General features: G+C 43.3%; 1 long non-coding RNA gene across 1 annotated transcript in view; it reads right to left on the bottom strand.

The window, feature by feature from the left end:
• Window positions 1–4,065: 4,065 nt before the first annotated feature.
• The window catches only part of LOC132379325 (uncharacterized), a 35,459-nt gene continuing 18,266 nt past the window's right edge, over window positions 4,066–21,258 (bottom strand). Inside the window, exons 3-5 of the long non-coding RNA XR_009507387.1 lie at window positions 14,243–14,383; window positions 6,706–6,793; window positions 4,066–4,548 (exon numbers count right to left, since the gene is read on the bottom strand). This is a non-coding gene — a long non-coding RNA (uncharacterized LOC132379325). The remainder of the gene's footprint in view (window positions 4,549–6,705; window positions 6,794–14,242; window positions 14,384–21,258) is intronic.

The raw sequence follows: 21,258 nt of genomic DNA, 5'->3' as shown, positions 1-21,258 counted from the left end.
ATTTCTCCTAAATGTGAATTCCAAGGAAAATGCAATGTTTGTAACAGCAAATGTACCTTTAAGAGATGAGTAATAGAAATAGGATTTTGGTACATTATTCAGAGAGAGAGAGAGATTCAGAATTAAACAACATGGAAACAGGCTTATTGTCACAGTCTGCCTATTGACACCTACCACCCACCAGCTTCTGTGCATCCAGCACATAATTGTCCTTAACTTCCACCATCTCCAATGGAATCCCACCGCCAAGCACATCTTTCCCTCCCCCCACTTTCTCCCTTCTGCAGGGATCACTCCCTACGTGATTCCCTTGTTCATTTGTCCCACCCCACTGATCTCCCTCCTAGCACTTATCCTGACAAGCTGAACAAATGCTTCACCTACCTCTACACCTCCTCCCTCACCACCAGTCAGGGCCCCAAACAGTCCTTCCAGGTGAGGCGACACTTCACCTGTGAGTCTGTTGTGGTCATCTACTGCGTCTGGTGCTCCTGGTGTGGCCTCCTGTATATCGGTGAGACCCGACGTAGATTGGGAGACCACTTCACTGAGCACCTACGCTCCATCCACCAGGACACGTGGGACCTCTCAGTGGCCACCCATTTTAATTCCACTTCCCATTCCTATTCCACTATGTCCACCTATGGCCTCCTCTACTGTCATGATGAAGCCACACTCAGGTTGGAAGAACAACACCTAGTATTCCTCCTGGGTAGCCTCCAACCTGATGGCACGAGCATCGATTTCTCAAACTTCTGGGAATTACCCCCACCCCCTTCATCATTCCCATTTCCCTCTCTCACCTCATCTCCTAACCTGCCCACCACCTCCCTCTGGTGCTCCTCCCCTTTCCCTTTCCTCCATGGCCTTCTGTCCTCTCCTCTCAGACTCCCCCTTCTCCAGCCCTGTGTCTCTTTCACCAATCAGCTTCCCAGCTCTTTACTTCATCCCTCCCCCTCCTGGCTTCACCTGTCACCTGGTGTTTCTCTCTCCCCTCCCCCACCTTTTAAATCTACTCATCCAATCCTGAAGCAGGGTCTTGGCCTGAAATGTTGACTGTTTATCCAGTTCTGTGGTTGCTGCCTGGTCTGCTGAGTTCCTCCAGCATCGCTTGTTCCTTTCTTTGCTTTTATATTTCTTCTTGTTAATTTTAACAATTTTTTGTATCACAATGTACTGCTGTTGCAAAACAACAAATTTCATGACATATGCCAGTGACATTAACCCTGATTCTGATTGTGATTCACCCACTGACTAGGGGTACTTACTGTGACTAAATACATCTTCAGGGTCAGTTCGGGGCCCTATATCTAAGAAAAGATGTGCTGGCTTTGGAGATTGTCCAGAGAAATTTCACAAGAATGGTCCCACGAATGAAAATGTTCTTGCATGAACAGTGCTTGATAGCTGTGGTCCTGTACTCGCTGCAGTTTAGAAGAATAAGGGAGGGATCTCATTGAAACCTGGTGTATATTGAAAGGCTGAGACAGAGTGGACATGGAGAGGATGTTTCCAATAGTGGGAAAGTCTGGGACCAGAGGGTACAGTCTCAGAATAGAAGGACATGCTTTTAGAAAATAGATGAGGAGGAATTTATTTGGTGAATCTGAGGAATGCATTGCCACAGATGGCTGTGCAAGCCAAGTCATCGGGAATGCTTAAAGCAGGGGTTGATAAATTCTTGGTTAGTAAGGGTGTCAAAGGTTATGGAAGAAGGAAGGAAAATGGGGTTGAGAGGCAAAATAAGTTGGCCTGCAAGGCCCTGTTATCATGTTGTATCTCTAAATAAAATAAATTCAATGGCAGAACAGATTCGATGGGCCAAATGGTCTAATTTTGTCACTATGTCTTATGCCTTATGTACAAGTCTAAAGCAAAGAGAAAAGAAAAACTGATACCAGAGTACATCTATTAGGAGTGTGTGGAGGGAAATTTACATTTTTTAACACAAGCTGTGGTGGGTGTTCCTATGTTTTCACCAAATTCTTTAAAAGGTGCCTCCCACAATTCACAAAGTGAAATACTGATTCAGGTTGATGGGTGGTTAAGGAGTATGGAATGTGGCCCTGCAGTAGTCAGGGAATTGAGTGTAAGAGCTGCAAGGTCATATTGCAGCTCGGTAAACCTCGGGTTAAATCTCACTTGGAGTATTGTGTTCAATTCTGTTCGCCTCATTATAGGGAGAATATGGAAGCACTAGAAAGGGTGCAGAGGAGATTGAGCAGAATGCTGCCTGAATTAGAGAGCACTTCCTATGGGGATAAGTTCAGCGAGATAGGGCTTTTCTCTTTAGAGCAAAGAAGGATGAGAGGTGACGTGACAGAGGTGTTGAGGCATAGATCGAGCGGACGGCTAAAGCCTTTCTCCCAGGGTGGAAATGGCTAATACAAGAGGGCATCATTTGAAGGTGATTGATGGAAAGTATAGCAGGGATGTCAGACGTAATTTTTTTACACATGGGTGTGTGGAACACATTTCCAGGTGTGGTGGTAGAGGGTGATCCAAGAGAGACATTTAAAGATAGTCCCACAGATATAATAAGAAATGGAGGGCTATGGGCTGTGTGGGAGAGGACTATGTGGAGAAGTTTTGTATGGGATGTGGATTAAAGGGCACGTACTGTTCTGTTCACTAAATGTCCTTCCAAGCAATAATTCACAGAGACAATATTATAATATGATACTGCGGCAGGGAGTGCCATTTACTGCCCATCTTTAATGGTCTATACTCGATGAGGTAAAGATATTCCCACGTTGTTGCAGAGTCTCAAACCCAGTGAATGGTGATATGTTTTCTGGTTAGGATGGTGGAATCTGTCACTTGGTGGTAAATGTTGTCCTCTTAGTCTTTTGGACACTGGCTGAACACCCAAGTTGGTGTGGTCTTTCACTGATTCTATTATAGTTGTTATTTTACTATAGAGTTATTGAGTATGCTCGCAAGAAGATGAATCTTGGGGGTTGTATATGGTGACACAGGTAATAAATTTACTTTGAACTTGGAGGCGATGATGCTGTTGGTCTATCTATACTGTCAAAGTTGTGGCTTTGGAAGGTGTTGCCATTGACATTTAGCCACTTCATGCCACAGATATTACACACTTCAGCGATGATGCAACGGTGAAGGGAGGAAATTCTGCCTAAATTGGCAGATATTATGCAATATTACAACAGCACCAGGCTGAGTTAAAATCATCATTCTTTAAAATAGTTGGAACTGCAATGCAGAACGTGTGGGGTATTCCATCACATTTTTATTCTCTAGCCAGAGGGTGGTGAATCAGTAGAATCTGACAGCTGCAGAGGCCAAGTCATTGGCAGGTTATGATTAGAAAAGAGGGAAAAGGTTGTGGGGAGAAGACAAGAGAATTGGGGTTGAGATGGAAAATAAATCAGCCATGATTGAATGGCGTGGACATACTATGGGCCAAATGGCCTATTTCCGCTCTTATGTCTTATTGTTCAGAGTCAGAAAGAGGTTTATTATCACTGGCGTACCCTACGTAGTGAAGTTTGTTGTTTTGTGGCACCAGCACAGTGCCATTCATAAAAAGTACCATGAAAAATAGAGGTGCAAAAAGACAGCACAATAATAAGTTAGTGATTATGGGTTCATGGACCACTCAGAAATCTGATAGAGGAAGGAAAGAAGCTGTTCCTAAAACGTGTGCTTCTCTTTAGGTTCCTGCAGCTCCTCCTCCCTGATTATAGTAATGAGAAGTTCAGGATGGAGGTTCCGTAATGATAGATGCCACCTTCTTGAGGCACTGCCTATTGAAGGTGTCCACAATGGTGGAGGGGCTAGTGCTGGCTGAGTTTGCAACCCTCTGCAGCTTTTTCTGATCTTGTGCAGTGGACCCTCCATACCAGATGATAATGCTCTCCACTGTACATCTGTAGAAATTTGTCAGTCTTTGATGACGTACCAATCTTCTCAAACTCCTAATGAAATATAGCCACTCTCATGTCTTCTTCATAATTAGCATCAGTATGATGTACCCGGGATAGATCTTCAGTGATGTAGACATCCAAAAGCCTGAAGCTGTTTACCTTTTCCATAGCTGACCACTGATGATGACTGCTGACCATTGCTGATGATTGGTGTGAGGTCTCCCATCTTCTCCTTCATGAAGTCCACAATCAACCCTTGGTCTTACTGACGTTGAGTGTAAGGTTGTTGTTGACTTATTTGTCAATGCTTTAATATCATTAAATTTTCCAAGGGATTTCATTTGATTGCGAATGGCCAAATAAATTTAAGAATGTGATGTTCAATGTATACATATATCATAATTTCTGATTTTACTTGCTGATGATATTCAGTAACACTGTGCCAAATTAATCTCTATTCCCATTATAAATGACTTCCACTCAGTAAATACCCAATGTTAACGTAAATAATCAAACAACTGTTCTATGTGCTTTGGATTTTGGTGACAGGATGCTCTTCTCTGTGTTTATGTCTTTAATCTCTGCATGCCAGGTTATTCTTATGCAGTCAATATGACATTTTGTAAGTCTTCAGGAAAAACCACCGTGCATTCTCATCCTGTTTACAATGAAACACAAGAGGTTTATAACAAAGTGGTCTCATGCAATCTTTCCATTAATAATAATTTGTATCCTATTGAGAACTTCAGAGCGTCATTTAATCTTTGTAGATTGATATGCCTTTTCTGGGTCCACGCTCCACGCTCGAATGCCACCAACGTGGACACGTGACAAAGGATATCCATAGTCTAGCTGCTGCTTCATGCTCGAAGGCCAGAGACGTGGCCATGTGACAAAGAACATTCTGGATGTCGGGATGTCCACGTGAGTGTCTGTGAGGTGGGGAGGATGGAATTCGAGGCCTGGAGTTTGGGGTTCTGTCATCGGTTAGTCCAGGACTATCATCAGTCCAGAATTGGAAGCCCAATAACCAAAGCCTGGAGACTGGAGGACAGTTTAGGTGTGTTGGTGGGAGGGATGGAGGAAAGGGGCTTGCTTTACTGTAGTTGTTTTGTTGTGTTCTGTGTTGTTCTGCCAAGCTTTGTGGGCATGCTATGTTAGTGCTAGAATGTGTGGCGACACCTGTGGGCTGCCCCATGCACACCTTCAGCTGTGTTAGTTGTTCACACAAACAAAGCCTTTCACTACGTACATGTGGTAAATAAGAAGATGAAAAACATTACGAGGATGTTCGTGGGACTGAAGGGCTTGAGTTATAAGGAGAGGCTGGATAGACTGGGACTTTTAGCCCTGGAGTTTAAGAGGTTAAAGGGTTACCTTTTAGAGTTATAGGTATGCCCCCCTTTACAAAGGTAGAGTGTTCCTAGGAAACCTTTCTTAAGCCAAAATGGCATAAAGCAAAGATCCATTATTTTATATGGGAAAAGTTTTTTTTAAAGCGAAAATTCTCTTTGTAATGCAAAAACAGGTTACCAATGTAGGTCTTTTGTGAAAGCGAAGTGATGTAAAGCGAACAGTCGTAAAGCGGGGGACACCTGTATATAAAATCATGAGAAACACAGAGACATTGGATGCTCACTGTCTTTTTCCCATAGCAGAGGAGTCTAACACTAGAGGGTATAGGAAGACCAACACTAGAGGGTACAGTCCGAAGGTGAGAAGGAAAAGATTTCAGGGCACCTGAGGTGGTGGTAGATGGAATGAGCTGCCAGAGGAAGCAAGGCAGGTGGGTATAATTACAGTGTTTAAAAGTACTCGAGCAAGAACATGGTTAGAAAAGACAAACACAGGCAAATGGGACAAGCACAAATAGACATCTTGGTTAGCATGGACAAGTTGAGCTGAAGGGCCTGTTTCCATGCTGTGTAAGTCTCCGAACAAGTTTCTGAACCAGAAATCCTGCATAACACTCTCATCATATCAGAAGATCTGTCATTGCTAAGAAGGCACAGCAGTGCATCTACTTTCTTAGAAGTTTGTACAGATTTGGGACGTCATCTAAAACTTTGACGAACTTCTATAAAAGAAGTGTGGAGAGTATTCTACTGGCTGCAGACTGGTATGGAAACACCAACGCCCAAGAACAGAAAACCATACTAAAAATAGTGGATACAGCCCAGTCTATCACAGCAAAGCCTTCCACACCATTGAGCATGTCTACAAGAAATGCTGCCACAAGAAAGCAGCATCGATTATCAAGGACCCCCACCACTCAGCCATGCCCCCTTCTCATGCTGCACTCAGGAAGGAGGTACAGGAACCTCAGGTCCCACACCACCAGATTCAGGAACAGTTATTACCCCTCAACCATCAGGCTCCTGACCCAGAGTAGGTAACTTCATTCAACTCAACACTGAACTGATTCCACAACCCATGGACTCACTTTCGAGGACTTTACACTCACGTTCTCAGTATTGTTTATTTACTTACTTATTATTTGTCTTCTTTTGTACAATGATTGTTTGTGAATAGTTTTTCATTGATCCTGTTGTACTTCTTTGTTCTACTGTGAATGACTGCCAGAAAACTTTGAATACCAACCATGCTTTTGGGATGGGTGTGGGATAAATATTGATCAGGGCACAAAGGATGACTTAAGTTGGGAGTTGGGATCAGAGAATTTTATATACACATTTAGGCATTCATTTACAACACTGGAGAATCAGCCTCAACATAATGCTGAAAACTCTAGTATAGGATTTGGAACCATAGGCTATCTGACCCAAGCAAAAATGTTGATACGAATTCATTCTACCTCCATATTGAGAAGAGATTCTGCAGATGCTGAAAATCTTGGGCAACACACACAAAATGCTGGAGGAGCTCAGCTTGCCATGCAGCATCTATAAAGGGGAATAAACAGTCAACATTTGATTTGAGCATATACAGTATATCAGTGTGTGTGTGTGGCCTCGTCAGTGTCGTGGTCGACCATGGGTGCTGCGCCTCTGGTAGTCACTGGTTTGTCGAGCAGCGTCGACTGTGGCTATTGAGGTACACAACATATACCAGTGATATTAAATCTGATTTTCATAACAGAGAAAGTGGCCATTTGGCCCATTGAGTATAAGCAGAGCAATCTTATTAATCCATCTTTTTGACTTAGTTCCTTGTAATCACATCAAATCCATTCTAATTTTTCTACCTTCACTAGGGATAACTTTCTGATTTGTTGATTTACCAGATACTGAACCTGTTTGGTTGCATGTTCTCGCCACACTCAACTCTCCACTCATCTGAATTGCAGACTGGGACATGACACGAATTTTAATTTCCTCAATCTATCTGCTGTGAAGCTTTCTCTTTAATTAACAGAAACTTTGAATGTGACTAGCAATTGAAAACATGACCCCTTTTTTCCTTTAATGTTGTTCACAATTAACCTTTGAGGGCTTTGAAGGTTTGGGTATTGAGTATGGTCAAGGTGCTGCTGTCCACAGCCTTGGAAACCTGGGTTAAGTCCTGACCGCTGTTGGAGTTTGCATGTTCTCCCAGTGACCATGCGTGGATTTGGTTTCCTCCCATATCTTAACGATGAACTAATTGTATGGTTAATTGGTCACTGTAAATTATCCCTAGTGAAGGTTGAAAAATTAGAATGGATTTGATGCGTAACAAGGAGATTACAGGGAACTGTCGAAAAGATGGATTAGTAGGATTGCTCTGCATATACTCGATGGGCCAAATGGCCACCTTCTCTGTTATCAGAATCAGGTTTAATATCACTGGTATATGTTGTGAAATTGTCATGAAATGGATGCTGAGATCAAAAAAATTTGGCCATGACATTGTTAATCAGGTGATCTGGTGATTGAATGGGAAATAGGTGAACAGCCACAATCTTAACAAGAAAGATTTGAATGTGCAATTAGCCACATGAAGGGACATATTCAGGCTCAACATGACATGCTCCATTGTTACTGCCCTACCTGCTAGCAATCATTTTAAAATGTTTGACAACTGGAGAGCATTCGACACCCCTCAGCCATTACAATTGCATGAAGCAGAGACAGAGAGAATGAAACTGTATAGAAAATTAGCAGCCCCTCGTACTGACTGCAGGTGATTGCTCACCATTGACATTTACTTAATGTCAAGAGTCCTGCAGTTCTTCTCTGACATAATTACGAGCTATCAACTCTTCGGGAGGTTCTCCCACTCTGTTGTGAAGAGATGTGAAGTGCATTTCCCACAAGCGAGCTTTTAAAGTAATTATGCTCATGGTGAAAGGTCAGCTCTGGTTGTATGTTCTTAAAATAGAAGACTGCTCAGGGCTGCAATTATTGATAATCACTCAGTTTTGGAGAAAATCCACTGAAGATAATTTAAGCAATCATTTTGCAAAGAACTGCCATGGTTTTTGTTTAGCTGGAGAGGTAAAAAGCAATGTTCAGAGAACCAGGAGGAAAGTTTTATTAATAGTTTATTGTTAGCCACCCACTAACCTGCTTGCTAACATCATTTAGTTCCTGGAATTGCAACTGGAGAAGGCCTGACTCTATAAAAGTTTTTGAAATCTATCCATATCTCAGATTGGATGAATTTCTTATCCTAATCATCTCTGAGCCCCAGCTCCACCCAAACCCGCTTTATGTGAAATTATAATCCAGTCTGGTCTTGCCTTATGTGCAACTCTAATCAGATCTGGTCTTGAGTTATGGTGGAGTGGTCCTGCTTTGTGGTGGCCTGGTCTTGAGTGATGGTGGTCTGGTCTGGCTTCATGGTGGTCTGGTCTTGAGTTATGCTGGTCTGGTCTTGAGTCATGGTGGTCTGGTCTTGAGTCATGGTGGTCTGGTCTTGAGTTATGGTGGTCTGGTCTGGCTTTGTGGTGGTCTGGTCTTGAGTTATGGTGGTCTGGTCTTGAGTCATGCTGGTCTGGTCTTGAGTCATGGTGGTCTGGTCTGGCTTTGTGGTGGTCTGGTCTTGAGTTATGCTGGTCTGGTCTGGCTTCATGGTGGTCTGGTCGAGTCATGGTGGTCTGGTCTTGAGTCATGGTGGTCTGCTCTTGAGTTATGGTGGTCTGGTCGAGTTATGGTGGTCTGGTCTGGCTTCGTGGTGGTCTGGTCTTGAGTTATGGTGGTCTGGTCTGGCTTCGTGGTGGTCTGGTCTTGAGTCATGGTGGTCTGGTCTTGAGTCATGGTGGTCTGGTCTTGAGTCATGGTGCTCTGGTCTTGAGTTATGCTGGTCTGGTCTGGCTTCGTGGTGGTCTGGTCTTGAGTCATGGTGGTCTGGTCTTGAATGATGGTGGTCTGGTCTGGATTTATGGTGGTCTGGTCTGGCTTTGTGGTGGTCTGGTCTGGCTTTATGGTGGTCTGGTCTTGAGTCATGGTGGTCTGGTCTTGAGTTATGGTGGTCTGGTCTTGAGTTATGGTGGTCTGGTCTGGCTTCGTGGTGGTCTGGTCTTGAGTTATGGTGGAGTGGTCCTGCTTTGTGGTGGCCTGGTCTTGAGTGATGGTGGTCTGGTCTGGCTTCATGGTGGTCTGGTCTTGAGTTATGCTGGTCTGGTCTTGAGTCATGGTGGTCTGGTCTTGAGTCATGGTGGTCTGGTCTTGAGTTATGGTGGTCTGGTCTGGCTTCATGGTGGTCTGGTCTTGAGTTATGCTGGTCTGGTCTTGAGTCATGGTGGTCTGGTCTTGAGTCATGGTGGTCTGGTCTTGAGTTATGGTGGTCTGGTCTGGCTTTGTGGTGGTCTGGTCTTGAGTTATGGTGGTCTGGTCTTGAGTCATGGTGCTCTGGTCTTGAGTTATGCTGGTCTGATCTGGATTTATGGTGGTCTGGTCTGGCTTTGTGGTGGTCTGGTCTGGCTTTATGGTGGTCTGGTCTTGAGTTATGGTGGTCTGGTCTTGAGTCATGCTGGTCTGGTCTTGAGTTATGGTGGTCTGGTCTTGAGTTATGGTGGTCTGGTCATGTTTTTTCTATTGACAACACTTTCAGCAGTTGTGACTTTCATCGGATGCACTAAAACTTGGTTTGGGCTTTCTGTGATACAGCACTGCAGAATCTGTTTCAAACCTCAGATGTGAAACGAGTACTTAGTTTCTATAGTTGTATCTCTAGTACAACTCCCATGAAGGTAAACTCATAGCCTGACCCCGCTGCATCCCAATGTATTCCCATCTCTATGTATATCTCTATGGCCCCTCAAAAATGTTGGGTACCTGCCAATATTAGCAAACAACATTGAGAGGGTGGGTGCTGAAACTACACACCTAGGTAGAGAAATGATCCATGTAATTTTTGCATATGCATGACACACACAAAAAAAAGACTCTATCTTCCTTTCTTTCTTGTGAACCTTGGAAAATAAATTGATGTGAAGTCCTTTGTGCTCTGTGTGAGAGGCTGCCAATTCTGATGTCCAGCAGTGCCTTGTCTACTGGGAGTTGTTGCTTCCTGAGGCTTTCTAGTGGGGCAACGTGTTAGCATTGTGGTAAGTGCAACATTTTACAGCGCCGGATGCAAGATCAGGGTTTGCCTGTAAGGAGTTCGTACATTCTCTGCTTGACCGTTGGGTTTCCTCCGGGTGCTCCAGTTTCCTCCCACATTCCAAAGACATATAGGTTAGGGTTAGTGAGTTGTGGGCATGCAATGTTGGGTCCAGAAGCGTGGCGACACTTGCGGGCTGATTTGATTTGACACGAATTCAAGATTCAGGATTCAAGCACATTTATTATCAAATTGAGATTTGCTTGCTAATGGGTAGCCACAAAGCAAGAGATTTAAAGAAATAAAAGAAGAAAAATAAAAATAAAAGACAAACGTTTGATATGCAAGAGAAAGGGAAAAAACACAAATTTCTCAAAAAATTAAAGCGAACAACAATATTCCAAACCAAAATTGAATCCTCAGATCTGAACCCCAGAACTGTGATCACAATTCTATCTCCTTTACCATAGCATTGGAGAGGGATAGGACAGACAAGTTAGGAAAGCGCTTAATTGGAGTAAGGGGAAATATGAAGCTATCAGGTAGAAACTTGAAAGAATAGATTGGGAACAGATGTTCTCAGGGGAATGTACAGCAGAAATATGGTAAATGTTCAGGGGATATTTGAGTGGCATTCTGCATACGTATGTTCCAATGAAACAGGGAAAGGATGATAAGGGACGGGAACCGTGGTGTACAAAGGTTGTTGAAAATCAAGTAAAAAAAAGAGCTTACAAAAGTTTCAAAAAACTAGGTAATGATAGTGATCTGGAAGATTATAAGGCTAGCAGGAAGGAGCTTATGAAAGAAATCAGGAGAGCCAGAAGGGGCCATGAGAAGGCCTTGTTGAGTAGGATTAAGGAAAACCCCAAGGCATTCTACAAGTATGTGAAGAGCAAGAGGATAAGATGTGAGAGAATAGGACCAATCAAGTGTGACAGTGGAAAAGTGTGTATGGAACCGGAGGAGATAGCAGGGGTACTTAATGAATATTTTGATTCAGTATTCACTATGGAACAGGATCTTGGCGATTGTAAGGATGATTCACAGAGGATTGAAATGCTTGAGCATATAGACATTAAGAAAGAGGATGTGCTGGAGCTTTTGGAGAGCATCAAGTTGGATAAGTCTTTGGGACCGGATGAAATGTACCCCAGGCTACAGTAGGAGGAGAGAGAGGAGATTGCTGAGCTTCTGGCAATGATCTTTGCATCATTAATGGGGACAGGAGAGGTTCCGGAGAATTGGAGGATTGCAGATGTTGTTGCTTTATTCAAGAAAGGGAGTAGAGATAGCCCAGGAAATTATAGATTGGTGAGTCTTACTTCAGTGGTTGGTAAATTGATGGAAAAGATCCTGAGAGGCAGGATTTATGAACATTTGGAGAGGCATAATATGATTAGGAATAGTCAGCATGGCTTTGTCAAAGGCAGGTCATGCCTTATGAGCCTGACTGAATTTGTTGAGGATGTGACTAAACACATTGATGAAGGTAGAGTAGTAAATGTGGTGTATATGGATTTCAGCAAGGCATTTGATAACGTATCCCATACAAGACTTATTGAGGAAGTAAGTAGGCATGGGAACAAAGAGGTCTATGCTTTGAGTATTCAGAACTGGCCTGCCCACAGAAGGCAAAGTGCGGTTGTAGACAGGTCATATTCTGCAAGGAGGTCGATGACTAGTGGTGTGCCTCAGGGATCTGTTCTGGGACTCCTTCTCTTCATGATTTTTATAAATAACCTGGATGAGGAAGTGGAAGGATGGGTTAGTAAGTTTGCTGATGACACAAAAGTTGGGGGTGTTGTGGATAGTGTGGAGGGCTGTCAGAGGTTACAGCAGGACATTGATAGGATGAAAAACTGAGCTGAGAAGTGGCAGATGGAGTTCAACCCAGGTTAAGTGTGAGGTGGTTCATTTTGGTAGGTCAAATATAATGACAGAATATAGTATTAGTGGTAAGACTCTTGGCAATGTGGAGGATCAGAGGAATCTTGGAGTCTGAGTTCATAGGACACTCAAAGCTGCTATGCAGGTTGACTCTATGGTTAAGAAGGCATATGGTGCATTGGCCTTCATCAACTGTGGGATTGAGTTTAAGAGCTGAGAGGTAATGTTACAGCTCTATAGGATCCTGGTCAGACCCCACTTGCAGTACGGTGCTCAGTTCTGATTGTCTCACTATAGGAAGGATGTGGAAGCCATAGAAAGGGTGCAGAGGAGATTTACAAGGATGTTGCCTGGATTGGGGAGCATGCCTTACGAGAATAGGTTGAGTGAACTTGGCCTTTTCTCATTGGAGCGACAGAAGATGAGAGGTGACCTGATAGAGTTGTATAAGATGATGAGAGGCATTGATCGTGTGGATAGTTAGAGGCTTTTTCCCAGGGCTGAAACGACTAACACAAGAGGGCACAGTTTTAAGGTGGTTGGATGTAGGTTCAGAGGAGATGTCAGTGGTAAGTTTTTTATGCAGAGAGTGGTGAGTGTGTGGAATGGGCTGCCAGCAACGGTGGTGGAGGCGGATACAATAGGGTCTTTTAAGAGACTCCCGGATAGGTACAGGCAGCTCAGAAAAATAGAGGGCTATGGGTAACCCTAGGTAACTTCTAAAGTAAGTACATGTTTGGCATGGCATTGTGGGCCGAAGGGCCTGTATTGTGCTGTAGGTTTTCTATGTTTCTACGAATAGGCTCAAAGCTTCATTTAACAGTTCTTCATATGGCGGGCACAGAGCACAGCAGTTGGGGCAGTCTTCATCGCCAGGGAGAGAGGAGTGACCATCGTGGAGCTCGACCAAAATCGGCTCTTGTCCCAGATCCTGACATCCTGTCTTTTCAGGCTTTTTCACCGTGTGTTCTGACATATATGTGCAGAATAAAGCTAATCTTATTTCATCTTTCTTGCTCTCTGGTGCGAACCCTCCCTACAATATTTAAGTTATTATCTATTTCTTCCGCTCTACACACTTGGCTTGTTTTGGGGAGAAAGGGTGGGGAATGCCAGAAATAATCTCACATGACCTGAGTAGCAGCTCTATACAAAGCTGAGAATACCCAGCATCCTACGAAAGCTTCTTTCTTGACTTCCTTATCAGGAAACCACAATGAGTGTGGATCGGAAATAACATGTCCTTGCTGATAATCACACCTTAAGGATGTGTGTTAGTGCCTGCAATGTTCATGGCTTCATGGCTAGGCACAGATCAAACACAGTGTATAAATTCGTTGATGACACGACTGCTCTTGGCAGAATCACAAATAGTGATGAGGAGGCATACAGGAATGAGATAGATCAGCTGGTTGAGTGGTGTCACAACAACAACAACAACAACTGTGAACTCAATGTCAGCAAGACCAAGCAATTGACACTGGACAGGAAGGGGAAATTGTGAGAACACACAGTCATCCTCTTTGAGGAGTCAGCAGTGGAAAGGTTCAGCAGCTTCAAGCTCCTGGGTGTTGACACTCAGAAGATCTATCCCAGGCCAAACATTTGATGCAGTTACAAAGAAGACACCAGTGGCTGTATTTCATTATGAGTTTGAGGAAATTTGTTATGTCATCAAAGATTCTAGCAAATGTCTACATATACAGCATGGAGAATGCTCTGGTTGCATCACCATCTGATATGGAGATGTCAATGCACAGGACCAGAAAAACTCCCAATATGGGCACGAGCCTCCCCACATTGAGGACAGCCTTAAAAGGCAAAGCATAAGAAGGTGGCGTCCATTGTGAAGGACCCTTACAATCCAGGACATGCCTTCTTTCATTACTAACATCAGTTAAAAAAATCTTCAGAAAAATTTTAAGTAATATTTTAAGAAACTAAATAATAATGATAAATAAATAAGCAATACATACCAAGAACTTGAGATGAAGAATCCTTGAAAGTGAGTCCATAGGTTGTGGGAATAGATCGGTGATGGGGCAGTCAAGTTGAGTGAAGTTATTCATTCCTCCAGCATTTTGTCTGTTGAGTGGACTAGGCCTCTATTGTCCAGCCTTCAGAAGAATGGGAGGTGATATCATTGGAATTTACAAAATTCTTACAAGCTGGACGCAGGAAATAGTAAACACAAACAGGAGAAAATATGCAGATGCCGGAAATCCAAAGCAGCACACACAACATGCTGGAGTCCTGACTAAGGGTCTCGGCCCAAAATGTTGACAGCGCTTCTTCCTATAGATGCTGCCTGGCCTGCTGTGTTCCACCAACATTTTGTGTGTGTTGTTGTTTGAATTTCCAACATCTGCAGATTTCCTCGTGTTTGCTGAGTGAAGTTATCCTCTTTTATTCAAGAACCTGATGGTCGAGGGGTAATAACTGTTCCTGAATCTCGTGGTGTGGGTCCTGATGGCAGCAGTGAGAAGACAGCATGAGAAGGGCCTGAATGATGGAGGCCCTTGATAATGAATGCTGATTTCCTGCGACATTGCTCCATGTATATGTGCTCATGGGCTTTACCTATGATGGACCGAGCTTTATCCACTAGTTTTTGTAGATTTTTCCATTCAAGGGCATTTATGTTTCCATACTGGGTCATGATGCAACCAGTCAATATGGTCTTCACTGCAGATTTATAGAAGTTAGACAAATGACTTGCTGAATCTTCCCAAGCTTCTGAGAAAGTAAAGGTGCTGCAGTAATAACGGTGGGGGAAGGTGCTGGTGTAGTGGTGTGCTACACACAGCGCTGGAATAACACCACGCAGACGGTGAGTTGCAGTTGCGTAAAAGATTTATTCAAACCTCGCAGCCTCGCTTTTAAGCTTTCCCTTCTCTTTACGTCCATTTTCCTTACTTCCCGTCCGCCCTCCCCCGTGAATGCATATTCACAGTCCCTTTCCGCGCGCTGGCTTTTCCCTTTGTGGTGAAGAAGGCCTGGCACCCTTTTTGGGGCCGGCCTCCCTGCTGACGTGCACCGTTTTGTGAGCCGGTTCGAGTGCGCTGGAAAGTGGGTCACTACACTGGAAGCTGAAGTTGCACACTCAATGCCATTAGATTTCTGAATGGTCCATGAACCTCATTATTTTATTCCCTTTTTGCACAATTTAATACATTTATAGTAACTTTTATGTATTACACTGTACTGCTGCCACAACACAACACATTTCACAACATAGGTCGGTGACAATAAATCTGATTGTGACTAGGAGATACAGGAGACTGCAGATGTTGGAATTTGGAGCAACACACAAAGCACTGGAGAAAACACGAGGAAATCTGCAGATGCTGGAAATTCAAACAACAACACACGCAAAATGCTGGTAGAATACAGCAGGCTAGGCAGCATCTATGGAAGGAAAAAAAAATTCATGGTGCTGGTCCACACCCTTCATCTGGATTGGTTCAAATAAAGGCTCCAAATCCAAATATTGAATGTCCATTTTCCTCTGTAGATCTTGTCTGACATATTCATTCCTCCAGCATTTTGTCTGTTGAGTGGACTAGGCCTCTATTGTCCAGCCTTCAGAAGAATGGGAGGTGATATCATTGGAATTTACAAAATTCTTACAAGCTGGACGCAGGAAATAGTAAACACAAACAGGAGAAAATATGCAGATGCCGGAAATCCAAAGTAGCACACACAACACACTGGGTCTCGGCCTGAAACGTCGACTGTTTACTCTTTTCCATAGATGCCTTCTGGCCAGCTGAGTTCCTCCAGCATTTTGTGTGAGTTGAATGTTTGTGGATGCAGGACGAATGCTTGCCCTTGCCGAGGAGGCTAGAAATGATAGGCCAATGAGTCAGATGAGGACACATTTATTCACTCAGAGAGTGGCAGATGTTTGGAATTCTCTAACCCATTCAAAACAGATAGAAAGGTTTCTGGATATTAAGGGAATCAATGCTGGACAAAAGACATTGAGGTAGAATGTCTCAGTGGATGTGCATGGGGACACGTCTAGAAGTGGCTGATGGCTTTTTCCTAATTTTGGTTTTTATAGAATGTAGGACAGTACAGCACAATATGGGCCCTCTGGCTCGAGATGTGCTGATCTATTTAAACCTACTCCATGATCGTGGGCAACACAGTATTGTAGCAGTTAGGGTAACGCTATTGCAGCACCAGAGATTGGGTTTTCAATCCTCACTGCTGTCTGTAAGGAGTTTGTACACTGTCCCTGTGAATACGTTAGCATCTTCTGGGTTCTCCAATTTCTTCCCACATTCCAAAGACGTGCAAGTTAGGCTTGGTAAGTTTTGGGCATGCTATGGTGGCATCGGAGGCACAGCAACACTTGTGGACTGCCACCACCACCTCCCTGTTGACACAAACCGCACATGTTGTGAAGTCTCAACACACATGTGACAACGCTGATGTTAATCTTAAAAGTCCAACCCTTCCCATAACTCTCCATTTTTCTTATGTCCATGCGCCTATCTAAAACCCCTTTAATGTCCTGATTGTATCAGCCTCTGCCACCATCCCCAGCAATGCATTCCAAGCACCCACCACTCTGTATAAAATATCTCTGATATCTCCCCTAAACTTTCTTCACTCTCCTTGAATGGATATCCTGAGTTATATAGCAGCTGTATAGAAAATAGGCCCTTCAGCCCATCTTGACTATGTCATCAATACTGTCTAAATTATAGTTGACACCTTACTGACAGCAGCAGGAATTGAATCCAGATCGGTAATTGCTGGTATTGTAAAGCATTGCACTAACCACTATGCTATCTTACCAGCTCCTACCCTCTGCTACACCCCTACCTTGTTGCCCCTACTATCTCTGTTCTTTAACAATTCATTTAATAAATGAGGAACGTTTCAGTTTGGTAAATTGGTAACTGGTTTATTACTGAGGGACAGTTGGTTTTGCATGCCACCTGTATAGTTAATTTCATTGCAGTGAGGTAGTCCAAGAGAAGGCAGAGAAAGGGCAGTGCAGGGAGACAAAAGGGTGCAAAACCATACTGAACTAGACTGTGAGACCAAGATCCATCTAATTATACTAGGGCTCAAAGATCAACACTCCCTTATTATCAAAGATTGTGTTTGTTCATATATGTTCATTTTTTTGCAAGGATCGTTTTCTTGCAGGAATTTATAGGAAAAATGAAATACAATCATATTTTACAAAAAAACTATTAATAAACAAAGACTGACAACCAATGTGCAGAAGACAATCTATGTAAATAAAAATAATACTGAGGACATGAGTTGTAAAGAGACTTTGTGAATGAGTTTGTAGTTCACAGAATCAGTTCAGAGTAGTGGTGAATCAAGTTATCCATGGCTGGTTCAGGAGCCTGAGGCTGTAGGGTAATAACTGTCCCTGAACCTGGTGGTGCGGCACCTTTTGCCCAATAGTAGTAGTGAGGCTATGGTCTGGATGGTGGGGGTCCTTGATAATTGATGTTTCTTTATTGTGGTAGTGTTCCACGTAAATGTGCTGAACACCGGACTTTTCAGTAGCCTTATAACAGCTAGAAGCTGTCCTTGAGCCTAGAGATATGACCTTTCAGGCTTTTGTATCTTCTGCCCAATGGGAGGGAGGAGAAGAGTGGGTGGGTTATTTTGGCTGCTTTACCAAGGCAGTGAGGAGTACAGGTGAGAGTCAATGGAGGAAAGGCAGGTTTTCATGATGTGCTGAGTTGCATCCACAAATCTCTGCACTTTCTTGTGGTCTTGGGCCATATGAAGCCATGATGCAACTGAACAAGATGTTTTCTCTGGGCATTTATAAAAATGATGAGGGTCAAAGGGGATATTACAAATTTCCTTAGCCTCCTAAGGAAGTTCAGACATTCAGCTGGAGTCTACATGGGTGATCTAGAACAGGCTATTGTTGATGCTCACTCCTAAGAACTTGAAACTTTCAACCCTCTCGACCTCAGGACCATTGATGTAGACAGGAGTATGTGCACTACTCCCCTTCCTGAAATCAATATCCAGCTCTTTTGTATTGCTGATAGTGAAGGAAAGTTTGTTGCTACATCAGTCAATGAAAGCAAGCATGCAGGTACAGCAGGCAGTGAAGAAAGCTTATGGCATGCTGGCTTTTATAACAAGAGGAATTGAGTATAGGAGTAAAGAGGTCCTTCTGCAGCTGTACAGGGCCCTGGTGAGACCACACCTGGAGTATTGTGTGCAGTTTTGGTCTCCAAATTCGAGGAAGGACATTCTTGCTATTGAGGGAGTGGAGCGTAGGTTCACAAGGTTAATTCCTGGAATGACGGGACTGTCATATGTTGAAAGATTGGAGCAACTGGGCTTGTATACACTGGAATTTAGAAGGATGAGAGGGGATCTGATTGAAACATATAAGATTATTAAGGGATTGGACACGCTGGAGGCAGGAAGAATGTTCCCGCTGCTGAACTAGAGTCCAGAACTAGAGGCCACAGTTTAAGAATAAGGGGTAGGCCATTTAGAACAGAGATGCGGAAGAACTTTTTCACCCAGAGAGTGGTGGATATGTGGAATGCTCTGCCCCAGAAGGCAGTGGAGGCCCAGTCTCTGGATGCATTCAAGGGAGAGTTAGATAGAGCTCTTATAGATAGCAGGGTCAAGGGATATGGGGAGAGGGCAGGAATGGGGTACTGATTGTGTATGATCAGCCATGATCACAGTGAATGGGGGTGCTGGCTAGAAGGGCCGAATGGCCTACTCCTGCACCTACTGTCTATTGTCTATTGACACCACATCATTCGGATCCAAGCATGTACTCCAGCTTTTCAGTCAGTCCGCTACCATGACATCATCTGTAAGCTTGCAGATGGAGTTACAGCAAAATCTGGCGACAGAGTCCTGAGTGTAGAGAGAGTAGGGGGTTGAGAACACAGACCTATGGAGCAGCAGCTTTGAGGATAATCATGTCAGAGGTGTTGTTGACAACCCTTACTGGCTATGGTCTGATTGCTGATTATTATAGATAATGGGAACTTCTCAGAAAACAGCTGCAAATTCATGTTCACAGCTGCAGGACTCACTCCTTTGACTATAACATAATATTTGAACAGTTCTGACCCATAAACATGGGTTCCATATAATCAATTATTTTATGCCATCATCTTACATTCTTTCCAACTAGGTAACTGATGAAGCTGTGTTCAGCCTTGAAGATTTAGCACACCTCATACTAAACTTTGCATTAACATTGCATTGGTGGCTCTGTAAGTTATACTATCTTCCACTTGTACAACTTACCTCACTGCATGGGCAGCCAGGTTCTCACCATGGTTATAAACCTAGAATGGGCTGGCTTCAGCCATGTGACTTTAAGCCCTTATCCTTCACTACGTATTATTTAATGAAATCACTTCCTGTGCCTGTAAACAGTGACTTTTCTCATTCTGAATACCCTGTGTGTTTCCTGAATGACTGTCTTCGAATCACATGAGGCTACCCTCAGTGGCCACTTTATTGGGTACCTCCTATACATGATAAGCTGCCCACTGAGTGTATGTTTTTGGTCTTCTGTAGTCCATCCACTTTAAGGCTCGATGTGTTATGCATTCAGAGATGCTCTTCTACATATCACTGTTGCAATGCATTGTTATTTGAATTTCTGTCACCTCCCTGTCAGCTTGAACCAGTCTGACTGTTCTCCTCTGGTCTCTCTCATTAACAAGGCATAATCACCCACAGAATTACTAGTCACTGGATTTTTTTTTTCACATCATTCTCTGTAAATTCTAGAGACTGTTGGGTGTGAAAATCCTGGAAGATCTACAGTTTCCGAGAAATACTCAAATCACCTTGTTTAGCACCAGCAATCATTTTATAATCAGTCACTTAGATCACATTTCTTTCTCATTCTGATATTTGATCTGAACAACAACTGGACCTCTTGACCATGTCTGTGTGCTTTTATGCATTGAGTTGCTAACAAACAATTGGCTGGATTTGCTCTAACGAAGTGTACCTAATAAAATGGCCAATGAGTGTATACCACAGTAGAAAAGTATTGACCTGTTACAGCCATGTTTGACAATAATAATCAATTCCACTTTCCAGCTCTTCATCTTGGCATTATTTATTATGATTCTTCTTAAATTCTCCTTGTTAAGTGCGTTGACTGATATTGCTTCCACTATCTTTTTGGGCAGTGAGTTCCAGTCTCTCCCTAATTGTTGAGTGATTGTATTTCACCTACTCCCTCTATTTCTTTTAATAAATCAATATCAGTAGTTTTTTTTTGGTTTTTCAATTCCTCTTCCCCCTACCTAGACCTCTCAGAATACATAGCAGTTAAATGCACCTCAGACAGAACTCCTTGCTTGTGTTAGAAAACAACTACAGCTTTAATGGTGCCTATTTCTCCAGCCCTGGTAACCTACTCAGGATATTCTCTGTACACAGTCAAGTGCCACCATATCTATTCTGTGATGTGGTGACCAGAAATTACACTGTGCTCTAGTTGTGAACTGTAACGTTTTATATGTACTTGTTGTGACTTCCTGCTGCTGCATTCAATGGCTTGCAAATAAAAGCATTCAGATGTCATCTTAACTAACTTATTCACTTGCTTTGTCCACCTTAAGGGATCTGTGGAACTACACTGCAAAATCCCTCTGTTCCTCCAAACAACCTCATTGTTAGGGTCTGGAAGCTTGACCTGGAGAGCTATGTTGGTTGGAGTCAGGGCCTTGTGCTTTGGCTCTTGGTAGGATCACCCGTGCCAAACAGGTCAAAGAGTAGAGACCAGACTGAGTGTGGTCCTCCAGACATCCTCGTATTTCCTTGCTTTGCTTGCAGTCCCCAGATGCATTATATTTCACTTCTGTGGATGGAGTTCCATTTGTCATTCCCATATCCATCAAACCACCCCAGCACGTTTAATTCCAATTCATTATCATCCACTACAAAATGCCAGATGTCACAAACTGCAGAACTCCACTATATTGTGCTTTAAAAAAAGGTG

Source organism: Hypanus sabinus, chromosome 22, assembly GCF_030144855.1.
Source record: "Hypanus sabinus isolate sHypSab1 chromosome 22, sHypSab1.hap1, whole genome shotgun sequence".
Classification (NCBI taxonomy): domain Eukaryota; kingdom Metazoa; phylum Chordata; class Chondrichthyes; order Myliobatiformes; family Dasyatidae; genus Hypanus; species Hypanus sabinus.
Note: the sequence above shows the minus strand (reverse complement) of the source record. Positions and strands in the feature narration are given on the sequence as shown.